Source organism: Schistocerca piceifrons, chromosome 10 (assembly GCF_021461385.2).
Source record: "Schistocerca piceifrons isolate TAMUIC-IGC-003096 chromosome 10, iqSchPice1.1, whole genome shotgun sequence".
Taxonomy (NCBI): domain Eukaryota; kingdom Metazoa; phylum Arthropoda; class Insecta; order Orthoptera; family Acrididae; genus Schistocerca; species Schistocerca piceifrons.
Window position 1 is genome coordinate 106968135 of NC_060147.1, and position 19432 is coordinate 106987566.

Sequence of the window (19432 nt, forward strand, 5' to 3'; positions counted from 1 at the left end):
AGAGCACTTGCCCGCGAAAGACAAAGGTCCTGGGTTCGAGTCTCCGTCCGACACACAGTTTTAATCTGCCAGGAAGTTTCAATCTATACCTTAGTTCGTGTAATTCTGCCATGGTGACGGCACATGCGTGCGGGCGCGCATTGTCTTGATGGAAGATGACTTTGTTCCTTGGAAAACCTCGCCTTTTGTAGCCTATCTTTCGTTGCAATTTATCCAAGAGGTTAGCATAGTATCCTCTAATAATTGTTTGCCTAGTGGGGAGCAAATCTACAAACAGAATCCCCTTCGCGTCCCAGGACACTGATGCCATTGCTTTTCCCGCCGAAGGAATTGTCTTTGCTTTCTTTGATGGCGGAGAATTAGCAAGTTTCCACTGCTTTGACTGTTGTTTTGTTTCTGGGGTAATGCACCAAAGTTTCATCTGTGGTCAGAAACTGGCGCAAAAAATGTTATTCCTTTTTTCCTAAAACGGGCCAAACATTATTCCGATATGTCCATTCTCGAGCATTTTCGATCCAGCGTCAAGAGTCGCGGCACCCATCTTGCAGATAACTTTTTCATTTCTAATTCTTCAGTTAAAGTATGATATACCCTTTCAGATGACATCTGGCAAGCGTGAGCAATTTCACTCACTTTCAATAGGCGATCCTCCATTACCATTTTGGGCACTTTCGCAATGATTTCTGGAATAGTAACACATCTTGGCCGACCACTGCGCGGGTCATCATCTAAGCTCTCCCGACCAAAATTAAATTCATTTGTCCACTTGGCAACAGTTGAATATGTAGGACCAGAGTCCCCCAGTGTATTCTGGAAATCGGCATGAATGTCCTTTGCTTTCATACCTTTCTTTACGAAGTACTTAATCACTTCTCGAATCTCGATTTTTTTCCATCTTCGCACATCACTCCGCGGGAACAACAACAGAGCCACGTCACAGGCACAGCTCACTTCCTAGAGCACTGACGTGCCACGTGTTTCCAGGCAACAGTCCAATGAGTATCACGTGAACAACTCGTGGGACGTGAGTCATGCTTGGATAGCTCAGACGGTAGAGCACTTGCCCGCGAAAAGCAAAGGTCCCGAATTCGAGTCTCGGTCCGGCATACAGTTTTAATCGGCCAGGAAGTTTCATAACAGCGCAGACTCCGCCGCAGAGTGAAAATCTCATTCTGATTCCATCAGATGCCGAAAAATTTCTGCACATCAGAAAAAACTTTCTCGAAACACAGACTAGCACCGCCTGCTCGAGTCCAACGGCGCCTGAATACAGACTCCCTCCCAAAATGCCGCGGTCCACCCAGGAAACATCGGTCAAGCAGCACTGAACATGAAAACAGTACTGAACATGAAATTGCTGAAATTCTTAATTTTAACTTTTATACACATATAATACATCGAATCACACGGAAATTTTCCTAGAAATATTACGTTTTCTTTTATCTGCCGTAGTTTGTCTATAAACAGTAATTTCTATATTTTTAGCCCATTTTCACATTTATAAGTGTAAATATTAACAAACATTTTAAATTATGAATTAAATTATTCTCTATACATCTAAAGTTTACAGTACTGCCGCTACTTTTAATGTTTCTCTATATATTTAAGGAAAAAAGCTTTCAGTTGCGCGAAGTCCACTTTTCGGCATCTAAATGTGACTAATTTCAGGAAATCTACAATGACGATGCGATACAGTTGTACGACACGTATTCGTAGACACCTCGTTTGCTGTAATCGCATAATGAGTTGCTGAGATAATCACTTTTCCAGTTCAAGTATTATTTGTAACATTTAACTTACAATAACTTGCAAGCTATTGTGGATCTCGAAGGAGCGCCCTCGCACACATAATCGTCCATCGTGTGCGCTTCAAATCAGCCTGCTGGCTGTTCAGTGACACATATTGTTCAATATTTATTAATTCTGAGGTAAGCTTTAATCCTGTAATGGAAGCCAAAAGGGGCAATGGGAAACTAGCGGCCACTGTGCTGCCCAACGGACGGATTTTCCCGGTCATGCTGTCTCCTTAGCAGCGCGGTGCAAGTACAGAGACGAGCATATTGTAGTCGGCCGCTGTGGCCAGAAGGTTCTAGGCGCTTCTGTCCGGAGCCGCGCTGCTACTACGGTCGCACGTTCGAATTGTGCCTCGGGCATGCATGTGTGTGATGTTCTTAGGTTAGTTAGGTTTAAATAGTTCTAAGCCTAGCGGGCTGATGACCTCAGGTGTTAAGTCTCATAGTGCTTAGAGCCATTTTTGGGGCATATTGTGAAACTGGCCCTCCACTGGCTCCTGACAAGCTGATTTCAACTGGAAACACAAATATGACCCGATCTTAGCCGCCGCCAGTACGCACGCTGTCGCGCGTTCGTGATTAAATAAAGTGCCTCTTCCCTCTACATTAGGCTGTCGTCTTACGCCAGCCGTGTTACGCCAGTTCCGTACAGAGCCTCCTCATACGTTATATTCTAAATCCACTTAATTTCCAGTATTCTTCTATAGCACCACATTGCATCTGCTTTGATTGCCTTCTTTTCTGATTTTTCCACAATCCCATGACTCACTTCCATACAACACTGTGCTCCATACGTGCCTTATCAAAAACTCCTTCCTCGTATGTCTGCCTTGATTGGTTCAATATGTATTATTTTCCTTAAAAATAGTTACTTTATAGTCCGTAATTTTGGAGTGAAGTTAATCACTAATCTCGTTTTTGCGACTCCTGAATTACTCTCGTCTTTATTCGGTTCACTGTCTACAGGGTGCGCTCCTCAGACCGTTCATTCCACTCACTAGGTCTGCACTTCTTCCTCATCTTCACTGTGGATAGCAGTGACATAAGTCAATCGTATTCTTGAGAACTTTTCATCATGAATTTTAGCCCCACACCGAATTTTTCTTTTATTTCCGTCATTACTACTTCTGTGGGGAAACTGGGTGCACCCTAAGAAAATGGTGTTTCTCTCTGAAATCATGTCTCAGATAATCATATTAAATAAATCTGTATAAACCGAATACATTTTGTAACTCTGAAACAATTGTATTTGTATTATTACCCAGATCTTTCTTTTGTGTTACAAATATGAAACTAAATGAAAGTCCAAAAACTGGCCGCTTTGGCTAGTAGGTAGGGCAAAGTGGACACGGACAGAGAAGAGGGAAAACAAGACACTGATGAAGTGGAAACTGGTTTTGTGAGCTTATGTTAGGATGTCTCTCCCTAAAATGCATTAACCAGCTCTTGCCTGCCAACTTTTTCTACTTGTTGAATGAGTGTGGTAGATCACCTAGCTGAAACGCCAACTAAATTACCTGACCTAGACAATTCATAAGCATGTCATTTCAAAGGCTCTAGTACAACATTTTCCTCTCTCTCTCTCTCTCTCTCTCTCTCTCACACACGCGCACACACACACACACACACACACACACACACACACAAGTGTGTCACTCATATGATGAATCCTCACTGTCATTCACATGATGAACCCAGTTAATCCAATTGATATATATAGCAAGGTTTCTACAGCTGCCACTGTGTCTCGCATCCCAATCTCCAGCGTTCACTGTCATTCTGGTCTCCTTCATTAAGACCTCACGCCGCCATTGCTTCGTTGACGTCGGCCTTCCACCATGTCGCAGGTCTACTGCGCTTTCTTCTTTCATGTTCATTGCCATACACGTTTTGGCCATCTTGTGTCTGGCATACGCTATAAGTGACCATACTAGAGTCGGCGCTTCCTTTCTATATAGTGTAGGATTGTGCTTTCGACACTCATAACCTCTCTGATCCTATCGTTTCTAATATGGAGTATCCACAACTCCGTCTCCAGAAATCCATTTCGAGAGCCAGCAGGCAATCTTTCTTCCTCTGCATCAGTTTCCACAACTCTGCACCATATGTTGTGATACTTTCAGTTGATACTTACTGATAATGTACAATATGTCTAGTGCTCCAGTTTTCCACTTTCTTGCTATAGAATGTGTGAAGTAATACCGAATCCCAGAAAATGAAAACATAGTCTTCTGAGTGACCAAATAATAAGAATGTGTTGATATAAAATAGGGCCTTCCACCTGTAGGGTCAAACAATAAGGTATTTAGATTTTGGTCGGTTCATAATATTCACTTGTCTTAGCCCAGATGTAGACAAAACACAAAGTATTCACTGCAGAGGAGCATGTACAGCTATCGCCATGAAACTCACTGAAAAAAACAAATAAGTCTCTTTGATTAGTTTCAAATGATTGCCACTGGACTGGAGCAGTTTCTAGGATAATAAAATGCCCACTTTACCTGCCCTGGCTGCTAGAACCCTCTGTAACCTGTAGTTTGAACAGTAGGGGTGAATCACTCCATCCCTGTATTATACTCATTCCTATATGTGGACTTTGTGCTTGATCTTCCACTCTTGTTTTTCCCTTTTGGTTCTTGTGCACTGGAGGATTCTGTGTGTGTTTCTAAGTCTGTTCTTTCTTATAAACCACTGCCTCATTCTGTTTCCTTGGAGATTTCTGCATAGCATTACTGAGCCTGTCCCTACGCTACAGCGTGGCTCCTCCCAGCCATGGTGTCCTGTAAACTCAGGGAGCGCACTGGTGCGGCACTGCTGCAACAAGTGTGTGTGCGCGCGGCTCGGCCGACCTCGCCCTAATGTACTGTAATGAGGTTGCGAGCCCCGCGGGGCCCGGCCAATCAGCGGCAGAGATTGCCCTCGCCGGCGGCGCCCTCTAGACGCGCGACTGCAGCGCCCCTGGCGGCACTCCGCCGCACCTCCTGCTTCGCCGGCGGGAGAGCAGCAGCCGTGATGGGGACGTCAGACGTGTGACGGCTGACCTTGGACTCAGGGATGCAAACAGTGGCACATCAGACGTCCAGCTCTACACAGTGACTTCCGTAACACAGTGTACTGTGCACCATTCAGCTAGCACTGCATTACAATTGTGGTATTGTTAGTTACGTGTTAAAGGGACTCATTATAACGTACAAGGGCGTCCTAAAAGCGATATCTCCGAATTCTTTATGTGAAAGGTTTTAAAATTTATTAAATAAAACAGAATTTGTTAGCATTCTACATCCATATTTTCATATTTATTTGTCAACATAGTTATCCTGGTGATGGATCATTTCACCCACTAAGTGACCAGTTTGCTCATACCATCGCTATAGAATGTTTTCCTTTGCTGACAGATCCACAACCTCATCTTGCTTGCACCACCTCATCACTGTTAAAGTACTCCTTGATGGTGTTCTTTAAGTTTTGGAAACACTCCAAACTCGATCATTTACACTATCAGCAACCACCATTTCCTTTATTATGAGCACAAACAATGCAATGTCACACATTATTGATGTGGATACGATTATCACTGTACACAGCTTCATTCTTTTATGGATTTCAGTTTGAGGCACGATTTCTGCTCTTAGAAACTCGATTACAGCACGCTGTTTCTTACACACTAACATAGTTACATTATATGCCTCCATGTTACACACTACACTTCAGAGTCCTGTAGCGGCAGATGGATGTAACTTGTGTCAGCGAAGTGGAAAAGTCGACAGAGAAATATGCATGACACGCAATACTGCAACCAATTATGAGAACAGAATGGCAAAATTGGGAGACATTACTTTTCAGAACGTTATTGTATTCTCACATGAGACTGTTACAGCTTTGTTACGTAGCAATATTGAAGAATCCATATTGAACATGAATCAAATGGCATGAATGTGAAATGCTCAGACATCGCCCATTTAGGTTCGTTTTAAAGTTGGTAAAATGTGATATTAGGGTGTAGCGCCAATTTGACAGTGGTGCTGTTACAAGAGGACTACAGCCTGATTCAATAATAATAACGGTTCACACAGGTTGATGCACGGACAGGGCTTTTACTGTTGCCAATTCTAAGTGACAGTTGCAGTAGGTGCATACACCTCCTTTTGCACTTGACGAAAGAGTGTACCTTGCAAATTATCTGTGTTGCTTGCTTATATACACTACTGGCCATTAAAATTGCTACACCAAGAAGAAATGCATATGATAAACTGGTATTCATTAGACAAATATATTATACTAGAACTGACATGTGATTACATTTTCACGCAATGTGGGTGCATAGATCCTGAGAAATCAGTACCCAGAACTACCACCTCTGGCCATAATAACGGCCGTGATACGCCTGGGCATTGAGTCAAACAGAGCGCGGATGGTGTGTACAGGTACAGCCGCCCATGCAGCTTCAACACGATACCACAGTACATCAACAGTAGTGACTGGCATATTCTGACAGGCCAGTTGCTCGGCCACCATTGACCAGACGTTTTCAGTTGGTGAGAGATCTGGAGAATGTGCTGGCCAGGGCAGCAGTCGAACATTTTCTGTAGCCAGAAAGGCCCGAACCGGACCTGCAACGTGTGGTCGTGCATTATCCTGCCGAAATGTACGGTTTCACAGGGATCGAATGAAGGGTAGAGCCACGGGTCGTAACACATCTGAAATGAAACGTCCACTGTTCAAAGTGCCGTCAATGCGAACAAGAGGTGACTGAGACGTTTAACCAATGGCACCCCATACCATCACGCCGGGTTATACGCCAGTATGGCGATGACGAATACACGCTTCCAATGTGCGTTCACCGCGATGTCGCCAAACACGGATGCGACCATCATTATGCTGTAAACAGAACCTGGATTCATCCGAAAAAATGACGTTTTGCCATTCGTGCACCCAGGTTCGTCGTTGAGTACACCACCGCAGGTCCTCCTGTCTGTGATGCAGCGTCCAGTTATGCTGCCAGCGTTCCCCTTATTCGATTGAGAGAAATATAATTGATAGAGATGAGTTGGAACGCTGCTCCTCTCCAGTTGGTATCCAGTGTTGAAATGACCATGCTCTCTCTCGTAGTATACATATGGTGTACTCTTAGGTTCTATTTAGGCTCATTATTTTTATTCCTGATAGATGGAAGTACAAAGGGTCATCACAAAGTTTCCATTGAATCGATATGCTTATCAGGCAGAATCGTAGTGAGCATTGAGCGAATCACCCCACTTATGCACCGGACTGAAGATACCTGTTTGGTAAAACACCGTGGCCTGTTGGATGCTGCAGATCCTCGTCCGCCAGGAATCGTTAACCATTCTCCGTCTTTTTTTCAAGGGATTGAAGGCGTGATCTTCAGCTGGGGAGTGATCAGGGCTATGAGGTGGGTGCTAGAGTGTCTCGCACTTGAGGTGCCTCTGACGTCGGTCGGTGTCTTGCGTCGAATTGCGACCAGCATAGAATTTAGAACACCATTCCTCAACTATAGTTTTCAAGAGACATGCTGACCCATACATATCCTTCATTCTTCGACAGATGTCTAACGGTATTTATCCTTTGGCAGGCAAGGAAAAAATAACAGCACGTTTTTTTTCTGTTTGGCCGCATTTAGTAATAAAGTCGCCATAGTAAACATTTTCATATTTACCACATGCGAGACGGAAAGACACGCATGTCATATTAACCCCTAGCAGACGTGTCGGTACTTATAAACCCGCATCGGAGTCGCGCTTCCTTGCATATGCGCTTCAGCAATTCCTTCAAATGGCAACTTTTTGATCTGTCCTTGTACATCAGACACTGCAAGGAGAAAGATTACATTTTAGCTAGCTAGATAAAGAGGCATTCGCATTTCATGAAGTCAATAGAAGCAGTCATGCGCTGAAACGTGCAGAGGAAACTGTGATTCATGTTTAGAGCAACAGTTGACCATGAGCTGGATAGATACACTCATGAGGCAAAACAACATGACCACGGACCACCAGAAGATAGAATGCTGCCTGGTAACAATGTGATCACAAGGCGCAGTAAGGAATGACTGTAAACGAAGCAGAAACGAATGGAGAATCATTCTAGTGACGATATGGGCTGCAACAGGGTAAATTCACCGAGTGTCTTTGGCTGACTTATGGGAACGAGCCAGAAACAGCGAAGCTGGTCGGGTGCTCGCGTGCTACTGTCTTGAACATGCACGGAATGTGTTTGAAGGTTGATGAGACCACGAGTAGGCGACGAGGTGTTGGTCGTGGACGCCTCGTCACGCAACGTGGAGGGTTGAGGTTTGTCTGCTCTGTAAAGCGGAGGAGCAGCCGATCTGTGGCAGCTCTGACGATAGAGTAAATTTATGCTGCACATGCAAGCGTTTGAAGCACACCATGTTGGACATGTTCCAATGTTGACACAACGATGTCATCAATTACTCTAGCAGCCGAAGTTAGATCACTGAAATTGGACCATTCATCCTGGGAATGTGTCGCCTTGGTGGATGAATCATGTTTCTTGTTACATCAGGTCGATGACTGTGTCTGAATATGCCACAAATCCATACAGACATGTGCTGGAAACGTGTACTGCACATTGACGTGTTTGGGTTCATAATTGTGTTATTGATGACATTCATCTGTGTTTCCGTAGGATATGTGGAAGTAATCAAGGGCACCATGACATTTGAGGACTTCGTGAATATTATTTCGGATCACCTGAAACTCCTCACACTTCATGCCTTTCCTGACGGAGACGTCATTTTCCAGCAGAACAACTGTCCGTGTCACAAGGTCATAATCGTCTTACAGTGTTGACGCGTTTGTAATGAACTTACATTGAAGTCTTTGTGACCAAACTCTCCTGATCTGAACCACATTTCCAACGCCTTCGGTTGCCAGCTCCACATCCACAAACTGATGGCCCACAATTGACGGGAATTTTTTGACCGGTGGCAGACATCTACTGCCACATTTCTCCAGAAACCCACCAAGAACTTTTCCATGCACTCAAAGTAGCTGTTGTATTACGTTTCAGAAGTGGACTAACACTCTATGAAACCTGCAGTCATGTTTTGTCCCTCAGTGCGTTGCCTGACCGTGATTTTCAAATGGTTCAAATGGCTCTGAGCACTATGGGACTCAACTGCTGAGGTCATTAGTCCCCTAGAACTTAGAACTAGTTAAACCTAACTAACCTAAGGACATCACAAACATCCATGCCCGAGGCAGGATTCGAACCCGCGACCGTAGCGGTCTTGCGGTTCCAGACTGCAGCGCCTTTAACCGCACGGCCACTTCGGCCGGCACCGTGATTTTGACCTTTCCTCAAAGGAAAACCATTAGGATCTAACACCCTGTTAACAAGGTGGTTTTTAAAGATCGAACTCAAGCTCGAATTGGGAGAAGGATGGGGAAAGAATTAAGCCTTGCGCTTACGAAGGAACCAGTCTGGCATTCACGCTAAGGAGTTGAGGGAAATGATGGAAAACTTGATTCACAATGAGAAAACAAGCTGTAAAACAATCAGGCACGAAATGCTCTCTTGGTTGAAACACAAAGAGTCCTCGACGTAGAGTGACCATTAATTTCATATAAACAAAGTTTCAGAACTGATGTCCTCACATACATAGCGTCCGAATTAGAGTCCTGAGGGAACTAGCAAACTCTTTGCTGAGTACCAAATTCGGTGCTATTGGTTGATCGAAAGAATTAACATGAATATGACCTGAAGGCAGAAGGGCTCTAGAACGAAAGCAAACACTGTTGGAAAAATTTACTGTTATTGACACAAAGCGCTATACTACAAAAAAAGTTCAAGCCACGACGAAACAGCCCCAAGTGAAAATGTTGAGAACTCACACTCAGCTCAAGTTCAAATCCTTGAAGTTGAATCGAAAATTAAGGTTCCAGTACGACGAAAACCAAAAATCAAGTCCACTGTATCGCAAATGGAAAGGAAGTCCAGAATTTATAGAAGTCCACTAGCAGAAACCCTAACAAGAACCCTTCTGTCGTAGCTGCAGCGTCTCTAAAGTGAGTTCCTGGTTCAAGAAATGCGTAAGTATTCGGCGTCTACAGGAAGCCCACTCGGAGTTAACTGGCTGTCAAAGCCCGCGCACAACCCTCGGCGCCAGGATAAATTTGGCCTTGATTCCTATCACGTGGCCAGCACAGGAAAGATTTCCGTGGTGCCAACGATCTACGCTGGCGCTTCAGTCGCCGTCTGGTGCCCGGAGGTAGCGCGCCTGTTGAGAAGCCTGCAGCCTGCGTAACGTAGATGCAATGTGGGTTGCTAGCAAAGAAGGGGTAAGCTCACAATACTACACAGTGTGTCATTTAGGTCTGTGCCATTCCTCAAACATAGCTGCCAAGTTTCTGTCGCACTGGTGACTACAGTTATTGTAGCAAAAAAATAATTACACGGAACAAAAATTTAGTACCAGGAGACAAAATGCCAGTAACATGTAGTACGAACTCTAGTGTTAATTATAGCTTCAGGAAGAGGATTAAATTCCATAGAGCTAGGAAATTACATGGATTATGGTTCTTACATTTTACCAGCTGTTTCAATACAGATATTTTCTTTGTGATTAGGGTTGTGTGGTTTAGTGGGCCAGTCAGTCAAAGTGCGATATGATACGTGAGTGTTCATCAAGCCAGGAACGTGTGTGTGTCCCTGTGAACACAGCTGTAGCCATCTTCGAAGATGGGATTATCCGCTGATCATCATGAAGGTGCAAAATAAAGGCAGCACATGGTTGCTCAGAATGCTGAAATAAATATACCGCTTCACGTTCACAGTAACCTGAATGATTTGGTCCTGGTCGCAGTACGAAAAACATCCGCAAAACGGGTGACCTAATACTACGCCCTCCTTACACTGTGGCTCAAACGCCTTTTACATGCATGTCTGAAAGAACAGACACTGCTGACCATCCACATCTGTACAAAATAATTGGAAATATTAATTTGTTGACTGCGAATATTGCTGATGTCAACAAATTCGCAGTTAGCGAGCTTATTTCGAAGTTTAACGCTTCTATTGCAAGTGAGATTCGACAGAATATCGGTAACGACTAGAGAAAAACCTGATCAGGCTGACCAAACCGTCAGGAGCCATCAGTAGCAGATGATCTCGCGAGACGTACGTGGGAGGCAGTAACATTGTAACTGAGTCTTCACTTAATGTACGCTCTCTGAATTTCAATAGCAAACTTGTTCGTGACGCACAACGCCTCTTTTGTAACATCTGCTACCGAAATTAGTTGAGGATTCCTGTAACGATCTGGCACCGAGTAAACGGTCCTGTGACGAAAGCCGCCGCTCTCTGTTGGATCTTCTCCGTCTCTTCTACTAATCCAACCCGGAAGCGGTCCCACACTGATGAACAGTGTTCAAGAATCGGTCGAACCAGTGTCCTGTAAGCCGCTTCTTTCGATGACGAATTACACTTTTTTTCAGATTCTTCCACTAAATTTCAGTCTGGCATCGATACGTTGCTTCGTTCAGTGAATCAGTCATGACAACTCGTTTCACTCGTACACTCCTGGAAATTGAAATAAGAACACCGTGAATTCATTGTCCCAGGAGGGGGAAACTTTATTGACACATTCCTGGGGTCAGATACATCACATGATCACACTGACAGAACCACAGGCACATAGACACAGGCAACAGAGCATGCACAATGTCGGCACTAGTACAGTGTATATCCACCTTTCGCAGCAATGCAGGCTGCTATTCTCCCATGGAGACGATCGTACAGATGCTGGATGTAGTCCTGTGGAACGGCTTGCCATGCCATTTCCACCTGGCGCCTCAGTTGGACCAGCGTTCGTGCTGGACGTGCAGACCGCGTGAGACGACGCTTCATCCAGTCCCAAACATGCTCAATGGGGGACAGATCCGGAGATCTTGCTGGCCAGGGTAGTTGACTTACACCTTCTAGAGCACGTTGGGTGGCACGGGATACATGCGGACGTGCATTGTCCTGTTGGAACAGCAAGTTCCCTTGCCGGTCTAGGAATGGTAGAACGATGGGTTCGATGACGGTTTGGATGTACCGTGCACTATTCAGTGTCCCCTCGACGATCACCAGTGGTGTACGGCCAGTGTAGGAGATCGCTCCCCACCCCATGATGCCGGGTGTTGGCCCTGTGTGCCTCGGTCGTATGCAGTCCTGATTGTGGCGCTGACCTGCACGGCGCCAAACACGCATACGACCATCATTGGCACCAAGGCAGAAGCGACTCTCATCGCTGAAGACGACACGTCTCCATTCGTCCCTCCATTCACGCCTGTCGCGACACCACTGGAGGCGGGCTGCACGATGTTGGGGCGTGAGCGGAAGACGGCCTAACGGTGTGCGGGACCGTAGCCCAGCTTCATGGAGACGGTTGCGAATGGTCCTCGCCGATACCCCAGGAGCAACAGTGTCCCTAATTTGCTGGGAAGTGGCGGTGCGGTCCCCTACGGCACTGCGTAGGATCCTACGGTCTTGGCGTGCATCCGTGCGTCGCTGCGGTCCGGTCCCAGGTCGACGGGCACGTGCACCTTCCGCCGACCACTGGCGACATCATCGATGTACTGTGGAGACCTCACGCCCCACGTGTTGAGTAATTCGGCGGTACGTCCACCCGGCCTCCCGCATGCCCACTATACGCCCTCGCTCAAAGTCCGTCAACTGCACATACGGTTCACGTCCACGCTGTCGCGGCATGCTACCAGTGTTAAAGACTGCGATGGAGCTCCGTATGCCACGGCAAACTGGCTGACACTGACGGCGGCGGTGCACAAATGCTGCGCAGCTAGCGCCATTCGACGGCCAACACCGCGGTTCCTGGTGTGTCCGCTGTGCCGTGCGTGTGATCATTGCTTGTACAGCCCTCTCGCAGTGTCCGGAGCAAGTATGGTGGGTCTGACACACCGGTGTCAATGTGTTCTTTTTTCCATTTCCAGGAGTGTATATACAATGTGATCAGCAACAGTCTGAAAATGTTTCCTCCTCCTCCTCCTCCTCCTCTCCTCCCCTCTCTCTCACTATTTCTTCCACTCCCCTCTATCTTCTCCTCCCCCTACTATCTCCACATTATCACCCCTACCCCAATAGGAATTTGCGGGTTCTTGCTTCCACAGTATTCCTTTACAGATAGTACGTAATATGTATAGCAAATTGCATGAAATCGATCCAGCAGTTTCGGAGGAGCTAATTAACCATGCTTTGCCCACGCACGCATTTGTCACATATGTTTCACATGCATTCATTTCTTTCATATTTGTCGGTATATTCAGCCTGTATCTACAGAGAATTTCGCCCTGCGATTAATGTTGCATCTCCTGAGTTATGTGTAGTACGATGATATAGTTTTGCAGGTACATCCGATGGTGTGTGTTGGTACTGTCTGCGAAGTGTACGGCAAGTAGAATTTATAGTAAAGAAGTAACTTCTGATGAAGTCATCCATTTTTAGGGATGCGAATATTCAAAGCTGGAGCGTAGTAATTCCCTGGAAATGTCATTCTCGCTAAAAACTTCATTTATGACGCGTTTCGAATAATCATAAGACAAAATAGGCTTAGAAAAGCCAATACAACTCAGCATTACCAGAAAAATGTACATTCTCATGAGCATCTGCCGTTAAGCGTGTTTTCAAAAGGCGCTACACTGAGATGTCACGCGCGACAATACTGGACCTAAGATTGAGTCAAGGCAAACACCATACGTGATTGCTCCCCATTCGGAATGATGTGGACAGACTACATATATATTAGTTGAATTACTAAATACGACTTTCTGGATTCGTTTGTTGAGATATGACATTATCGACTGATGGGCTATACCACGAACAGTGAAAAAGTTGTAGGCGATAAACTTTTTTTCCTTTTATCATTTTGCGAGGGGTGTCAGCGAGAGAGGTTGCGTAAAGAGTACAAATTATGTACTGAGTTTGTTGCAACGTACTGCCATTTGCATGGAATTTCATACACTAAATAAATAAAATAGAAGTACCAGAACCTTTTGGACAGATACTGTATGCGATGTCATCCACTGTGGTGACAAAATTCATGGGATACCTTCTAATATGGTGTCGGACCTCCGTTTGCACTGCGCAATAAAGCAACTCGAGGTGGCATGGAGTCAACAAGTCGTTGAAAGTCCCTGCACAAATACTGGGCCATGCTGGCTCTACAGCCGTCCGTAACTGCGAAAGTCCTACTGGAGCTGGATTTTGTGCACGAACTGACCTATCAGTTATGTACCATACATGTTCGATCGGATTCATGTAGGCCGATCAGGGTGGCCAAATCGTTCGCTCGAATTTTGACGAATGTTCTTCAAACCAGTCGCGAACAATTGTGGTCTGGCGACATGGCGCTTTGTCGTCCTAAAAAATTCCATCGTTGTTTGAGAACATGATGCCCGTGAACGTTTCAAAATGGTCTCTAAGAAGCATAAAATAACCATTTGCAGTCAATAATAGCTTCAGTTGGAACTGAGGACCTAGTCAATTCCAAGTAAACAAGGTCCACACCATTATGGAGCCACCACTAGCTTGCACAGTGCCTTGTTGACAACTTGGATCCATGGTTTCATGGGGTCTGAGCCATAGTAGAACTCTACCGTCAGCTCTTATCTTATGAAATCGGAGCTCATCTGAAGAGGTTACGCTTTACCAGTCGTCTAGGGTCCAACCGATGTGGACACGAGTCCAGGAGTGGTGCTGCAGGCGATGTTGTGCTGTTATGTTCGAGTATAATGACTTTTCTGGAGACTAGAAATCTACTCGGTAGCAATCAGCATGGCTTTAGAAAAAGACGATCGTATGAAGCTCAGCTCGCGCTATTCGTCCACGAGACTCAGGGGGCCATAGACACGGGTTCCCAGGCAGATGCCGTGTTTCTTGACTTCCGCAAGGCGTTTAATTCAGTTCCCCACTGTCGTTTAATGAACAAAGTAAGAGCATATGGACTATCATACCAGTTGTGTGATTGAATTGAAGAGTTCCTAGATAACAAAACGCAGCATGTCATTCTCAATGGAGAGAAGTCTTCCGAAGTAAGAGATATTTCAGGTGTGCCACAGGGGAGTGTCATAGGACCGTTGCTATTCACGATAGACATAAATGACCTTGTGGATAACATCAGAATTTCACTGAGGCTTTTTGCGGATGATGCTGTGGTATATAGAGAGGTTGTAACAATGAAAATTGTACTGAAGTGCAGCAGGATCTGCAACGAATGGTGCAGGGAATGGCAATTGAATCTCAATGTAGACAAGTGTAATGTGCTGCGAATACATAGAAAGAAAGATCCTTTATCATTTAGCTACAATATAGCAGGTCAGCAACTGGAAGCAGTTAATTCCATAAATTATCTGGGAGTAGGCATTAGGAGTGATCTAAAATGGAATGACCCTATAAAATTAATCGCTGGTAAGGCAGATGCCAGACTGTGATTCACTGGAAGAATCCTAAGGAAATGCAGTCCGAAAACAATGGAAGTAGGTTACAGTACACTTGTTCGCACACTGCTTGAATACTGCTCGCCGGTGTGGGATCCGTACCAGATAGGGTTGATAGAAGAGATAGAGAAGATCCAAAGGAGAGTAGCGCGCTTCGTTACAGGATCATTTGGTAATCGCGAAAGCGTTACCGATAGACTCCGGTGGAAGACTCTGCATGAGAGACGCTCAGTAGCTCGGTACGGGCTTTTGTTGAAGTTTCGAGAACATACCTTCACCGACGGGACAAGCAGTATTTGCTCCCTCCTACGTATATCTCGCTAAGAGACCATAAGGATAAAATCAGAGAGATTAGAGCCCACACAGAGGCATACCGACAATCTTTCTTTCCACGAACAATACGAGACTGTAATGGGAGAACCGATAGAGGTACTCAAGGTACTCTCCGACACAAACCGTCAAGTGGCTAGCGGAATATAGATGTAGATGTAGTTGATGTAATTGTTACCAAAGGCACTCGCGTCTATCGTCTCCTGCCATAGCCCTTTAAGGCAAAATTTCGCCATACTGTCGTAACGGATACGTTCGACGTAGGACCTACATTGCTTTCAGTGGTTATTTCACGCAGTTTTGTTGGTCTGTTAGCACTAACAACTGTAGGCAAACGCCATTGCTCTCGGTGGTTCAGTGAAGGCCTTCGGCCACTGCGTTGTCCTAGGTGAGAAGTAATGCCTAAAATGTGGTATTCACGGCATACTCTTGACACTGTGAATCTCGGAATATTGAATTCCCTTACGATTTCCGAAATGGAATGTGGCATGTGTCTAACTCCAGTACCATTCCGCATCCAAAGTCTATTAATTCCTGTCGTGCGGCCGGAAACCCTTTGACATGAATTACCTTAGTGCAAATGATGGCTGCGCCAACGCACTGCCCTTTTATACTTTGTGTACGCGATACTACCAGGCCGGCCGGAGTGGCCGAGCGGTTCTAGGCGCTTCAGTCTGGGACCGCACGACCACTACGGTCGCAGGTTTGAATCCTGCCTCGGGCATGGACGCGTGTGATGTCCTTAGGTTAGTTAAGGTTTAAGTAGTTCTAAGTTCTAGGGGACTGATGACCTCAGAAGTTGAGTCCCATAGTGCTCAGAGCCATTTGAACCATTTTGATACTACCGGCATGTGTGTATCTGTATGTGCTTACATCCCTATCCCACGACTTTCGCCACCTACATCTACATCTACATGATTACTCTGCAATTCACATTTAAGTGCTTGGCAGAGGGTTCATCGAACCACAAACATATTATCTCTCAACCATTCCACTCCTGAACAGCGCGCGGGAAAAACAAACACCTAAACCTTTCTGTTCGAGCTCTGATTTCTCTTATTTTATTTTGATGATCATTCCTACCTATGTAGGTTGGGCTCAACAAAATATTTTCGCATTCGGAAGAGAAAGTTGGTGACTGAAATTTCGTAAATAGATCTCACCGCGACGAGAAATGTCTTTGCTTTAATGACTTCCATCCCAACTCGCGTATCATATCTCCCACACTCTCTCCCCTATTACGTGATAATACAAAACGAGCTGCCCTTTTTTGCACCCTTTCGATGTCCTCCGTCAATCCCACCTGGTAAGGATCCCACACCGCGCAGCAATATTCTAATAGAGGACGAACGAGAGTAGTGTAAGCTGTCTCTTTAGTGTACTTGTTGCATCTTCTAACTGTCCTGCCAATGAAACGCAACCTTTGGCTCGCCTTCCCCACAATATTATCTATGTGGTCTTTCCAACTGAAGTTGTTCGTAATTTTAACACCCAGGTACTTAGTTGAATTGACAGCCTTGAGAATTGTACTATTTATCGAGTAATCGAATTCCAACGGATTTCTTTTGGAACTCATGTGGATCACCTCACACTTTTCGTTATTTAGCGTCAACTGCCACCTGCCACATCATACAGCAATCTTTTCTAAATCGCTTTGCAACTGATACTGGTCTTCGGATGACCTTACTCGACGTCACGTCAGTGTACATCATTTTGATTACTCCAGAGGCATGGCTGGCGTTTTAGCTGGACATCTCCGGCAGGCCTGGAACCGGATTACATTCCGCCCCCGACTGGATATGTCTGAAACGGAGCCTTACGGTGGACTCGTGGCCCCTGCCTGCGGGGGCGGAGGAGCGGGGGCGGCACGAGTGGAGCCGGCGGCTCAGAACGCGAGGGCAGCGGCAGAAGTCGAGACCCACAACGTCTTTTATTCTGGCGGAGGCGGCAGAGATGAATGCCGCGCGACGCGCTTCAATTCCGGCCGCGCCCCCGCCGCCAGGCCCGCCGCCCCCGCGCCGTGTCGTGCAATAAGAGCCGCGCGGGCGGAAGCGGACGCTGTATTTACCCGCGGGCCCTCATAACGCCCAAAGGGCCGGCAACGCTTTCAATAAGGCGCCGGCGCAGGCGCTGCCATTACCATCCGCAGCTCTGTCTCTCTCGAGGCAGAAGGCGGCCTCGCAATCCGGTTAGGCCCTCTCGCTGTGGACTCACTCACTGCTAAATGCCGTCGCCGCGTCCTCACAAAACTAGAAGAAAGGACAGCAGACAGCTCTAGGGAGACCTCCGCAACACCGACACTTCCACATGTACATCGATACTCTGCAAGCCACCGCACGGTGCGTGGCGGAGGGTACCCGGTACCACTATTAATCATTTCCATTCCACTCGCAAATACAACTAGGGGGTAAACGACTATCTATATACACTACTGGCCATTAAAATTGCTACACCACGAAGATGACGAGCTACAGACGCGAAATTTAACCGACAGGAGGAAGATGCTGCGATATGCAAATGATTAGCTTTTCAGAGCATTCACATAAAGTTGGCGCCGGTGGCGACACCTACAACGTGCTGACATGAGGAAAGTTTCCAACCGATTTCTCATACACAAACAGCAGTTGACCGGCGTTGCCTGGTGAAACGTTGCTGTGATGCCTCGTGTAAGTAGGAGAAATGCGTACCATCACGTTTCCGACTTTGATAAAGGTCGGATTGTAGCCTATCGCGATTGCGGTTTAACGTATCCGACACTGCTGCTCGCGTTGGTCGAGATCCAATGACTGTTAGCAGAATATGGAATCGGTGGGTTCAGGTGGGTAACACGGAACGCCGCGATGGATCCCAACGGCCTCGTATCACTAGCAGTCGAGATGACAGGCATCTTATCCGCATGGCTGAAACGGATCGTGCAGCGACGTCTCGATCCCTGAGTCACCAGATGGGGACGTTTGCAAGATAACAACCATCTGCACGAACAGTTCGACGACGTTTGCAGCAGCATGGACTATCAGCTCGGAGACCGTTGCTGCAGATACCCTTGACGCTGCATCACAGACAAGAGCGCCTGTTATGGTGCACTCAACGACGAACCTGGGTGCGTAAATGGCAAAACGTCATTTTTTCGGATGAATCCAGGCTCTGTTTACAACATCATGATGGTCGCATCCGTGTTTGGCGACATCGCGGTGAACGCCTATTGGGAGCGTGTATTCGTCATCGCCATACTGGCGTATCACCCGGCGTGATGGATCGGGTGCCATTGGTTTCACGTCTCGGTCACCTCTTGTTCGCATTGACGGCACTTTGAACAGTGGACGTTACATTTCAGATGTGTTACGACCCGGGGCTCTACTCTTCATTCGATCCCCGCGAAACCCTACATTTCAGCAGGATAATGCACGACCGCATGCTGCAGATCCTGTACAGGCCTTTGTGGATACAGAAAATGTTCCAGTGCTGCCCTGGCCAGCACATTCTCCAGATGTCTCACCAAATGAAAACGGCTGCTCAATGGTGGCCCAGCAAGTGGCTCGTCACAATACGCCAGTCACTACTCTTGATTAACTATGGTATCGTGTTGAAGCTGCATGGGCAGCTGTACCTGTACACGCCATCCAAGCTCTGTTTGACTCAATGCCCAGGCGTATCAAGACCGTTACTACGGCCAGAGGTGGTTGTTCTGGGTACTGATTTCTCAGGATCTATGCACCCAAATTGCATGAAAATGTAATCACATATGTAGTATAATACATTTGTCCAATGAATACCCGTTTACCATCCGCATTTCTTCTTGGTGTAGCAATTTTAATGGCCAGTAGTGTATTTTTGACATCA

General features: G+C 46.2%; 1 protein-coding gene across 1 annotated transcript in view; it reads left to right on the forward strand.

The window, feature by feature from the left end:
• The window catches only part of LOC124719043 (short neuropeptide F), a 559557-nt gene that overhangs the window by 49360 nt on the left and 490765 nt on the right, over nucleotides 1-19432 (forward strand). The window lies entirely within an intron of this gene.